The sequence below is a fragment of the Macaca nemestrina genome, chromosome 3 (genome assembly GCF_043159975.1).
Source record: "Macaca nemestrina isolate mMacNem1 chromosome 3, mMacNem.hap1, whole genome shotgun sequence".
Taxonomy (NCBI): domain Eukaryota; kingdom Metazoa; phylum Chordata; class Mammalia; order Primates; family Cercopithecidae; genus Macaca; species Macaca nemestrina.
In genome coordinates this window covers 147,404,491-147,407,914 of record NC_092127.1, presented here as the reverse complement: position 1 = coordinate 147,407,914, position 3,424 = coordinate 147,404,491, and positions in this window count along the sequence as shown.

Here is a 3,424-nt window from a genome sequence, read left to right as displayed (position 1 = left end):
ATCCCCAACTTTTTCTTTTCAACCATAGAAAAGAACTTGGAGTTTCTGAAGGGCCAGTAGTCTCAGTTGAGCAGATTTTAATTATAAGTGGAAAATCACTGACAGCCCTAACGTGGCAAAGATGTTAATCATGTAGGTAAAATTTTCTTCTATCCTTTCTCATTTATTTTCTCTCTGATGAAAGCCAGGACGAATATTATATATTTCTCACTGCTTCTTAGGTGAGAAATGCCACCTATGAATGGTTAGGGGAGCAGTGGTTAAAATGGAAGTTTATGTGTTTATTATAACCAGAATGTAGACTTGCCAGGTGTAGCAGATAAAAATACAGGATGCCCAGTTGAAATTGAATTTCAGTAAAACCATGAATAATTTGTTTAGCATAAGTATGTCCCATGTAGTATTTGGAACGTACTTAAGTTATTAAGAAATTATCTTAGGCAGTTACAGAGGGTAAAAGAGTTCTCGGTGAAATTTTCCTTTAATAAAAAGCAGCCCCAAACCACTTCTTTTCTAACAGAAAGCAGCCTGAAAAGTCAAGTTGCAAGCATAGATATGCAAGCTAGAAGCTTGCATATGTAAATGTTGGCAGGTGTACCTGGAAGCCAGGTATATTCAATATGGCGATCCCTGCTCCCTTTTCTTTGTCACCACATGTGTGGGTGTCCTGGCACTGGCCAGGTAAAGACACATATGCAGATGTCATGGTGACAGCCAGGTACAAGCCGCATTTGCTTAATAAAAGATCAGGATGGGAGGGCCAGTCTTCTGCAGGCTATGTAAATGGCACACCTGGTCAAACCAATCCCCTGGGCCTTATGTAAGTCAATCAGCGCCTCCTCAAGCCTCTGTATAAAATCAGTCAAATCTTGCCCCAACCTGGAAACCATTTTGGGCAACCGTTTTCTCAACATGAGGAAACTTTCTCTGTTTCTCCTCTTCTTTGTCTATTAAACTGTCCACTCCTAAACCCACTCCTTGTGTGTGTCCGTGTCCTAAATTTTCCTGGCGCGAGACAATGAACCCTGGGTATTTACCCCAGACAATGGAGCCATTTCAAAATTTCACTGGACATCTTGTATTGTATCTGGCAACTCTACCAGACTGTGAATTCACATCAGCTTTTCTCTATTTGGTATTTAAATTAATTCAAGCTAGCAATTCATGGCACAAAATGAGAAATGGCACAAAATGTTGTCTCTGGAATTTTGGTCCCTTTGAACTCTTCTGGAGATATTTATAAACTGTACTTTCTGAATATTCTGATACTATGAGCAGCAGGAGACAGGATGCACACATTTTCCAGAGAATGGGACATGCAGATGGATCTAACACTCAACAAAATTATGTTTATGTATGCTATGGTCCGAATGTTTATGTCCCCCCAAACTCATATATTGAAATCCTCACCCCTAAGGTGATGGTATTAGGAGATGGGACCATTGGGAGGTGATTAAGTTTTGGGGATGGAACCCCCGATAATGAGATTGTGCTCATATAAAAGAGGCTCAAGGGATACTCTTTCCTCCTTCCAGCATGTGAGGACGGAGCAAGAAGGTGCCACCTAGAGCCAGAACACAGTTCCTCCCCAAATGTAGAATCTGCTTTGATCTTGAACTTCCCAGTCTCCAGAACTATGACAATGAATTTCTATTATAAGCTACTTAGTTTATAACAGATTAAGTAGACTAAGACAGTGTTATGATTTGAGTTTGAGCAGCTCATGACTGTCTGGTTTCACAGTGAATTTGAGTATTCACTGGCTATATCTATCTAACTAAAAATAAGGGTCAATTCTGTGATTTTTGTATTTATTTAAATCAGACAAATAACTATTCAAAGTCTCCCCCAATGCCTCTCCTTTTTAGTTTTAAATATCTGATTTAGTCTTGACATAACCTACTTTTCTATTGTTACCCACTTTTTCATTTTCTGTAGTACTCTTCTAATTTCAGACCCCCTCCCCCTTTTTTTTTTTTTGAGACAGAGTCTAGCTGTGTCACCCAGGCTGGAGTGCAGTGTTGTGATCTTGGCTCACTGCAACCTATGCCTCCTGGATTCAAGCAATTCTACTGCCTCAGCCTCCCGAGTAGCTGAGATTACAGGCACATGCCCCCATACCTGGCTAATTTTTCTATTTTTAGTAGAGACAGGGTTTCACAATGTTGACCAGACTGGTCTCGAACTCCTGAGATCAACTAATATGTCCCCCTTGGCTTCCCAAAGTGCTGAGATTACAGGTGTGAGCCACCATGCCCAGCCCAGACCCCTTTTCTTATGTATAAAATCAATTAAAGATATCTGATTAGAAACAAACACTATTGCAATTGTGATGGGTACAATTTGTATGCTGATGTGTGATTTTCCTAATGTGGCTTCTTTTGCTGATAGATATAATGTTTTTATACTTTTTGACAGTTAAGAGTACCTATTGTATCAGTAACAAGTCCAAAAGAGAAATAAAAGGAATTGATTCTTTGTCATTTATTTATTTAGACAACAGATATTTACTCTGAGCCTGGTGGATACAGCCATGAAGAAGAACAGCTAGTCTTTATTTGTGCTATCCTTTTCCCAGAGCTTTCCATGTCAGTCATTGAACCCTCACAACGCTCTTATGAATGGGTACTTCAGTAATCATCATCTATTTTACAGATCAGGAACCAAAGCAAGGAGAGGTTGAATAACTTGCCCAAGGGCACTTTCTTAGAAAACGTCAACAGGACACATGCAGTTTAGTGTTAAAGCCCATTCTCTTAAAATTCACAGCTTCTAGGTGAACAAAACAGGCATGGTCCTTGCCCTTAGGTAGCTTACAATACTCTCAGGTGCTATTTGCTTTAATAAAATATGCTATTGTGAATAGTGCCACAATAAACATACATGTGCATGTGTCTTTATAGCAGCATGATTTATAATCCTTTGGGTATATACCCAGTAATGGGATGGCTGGGTCATATGGTACATCTAGTTCTAGATCCTTGAGGAATCGCCATACTGTTTTCCATAATGGTTGAACTAGTTTACAATCCCACCAACAGTGTAAAAGTGTTCCTATTTCTCCACATCCTCTCCAGCACCTGTTGTTTCCTGACTTTTTAATGATCGCCATTCTAACTGGTGTGAGATGGTATCTCATTGTGGTTTTGATTTGCATTTCTCTGATGGCCAGTGATGATGAGCATTTTTTCATGTGTCTGTTGGCTGTGTGAATGTCTTCTTTTGAGAAATGTCTGTTCATATCCTTTGCCCACTTTTTGATGGGGTTGTTTGTTTTTTTCTTGTAAATTTGTTTGATTTCTTTGTAGGTTCTGGATATTAGCCCTTTGTCAGATGAGTAGATTGCAAAAATGTTCTCCCATTCTGTAGGTTGCCTGTTCACTCTGATGGTAGTTTCTTTTGCTGTGCAGAAGCTCTTTAGTTT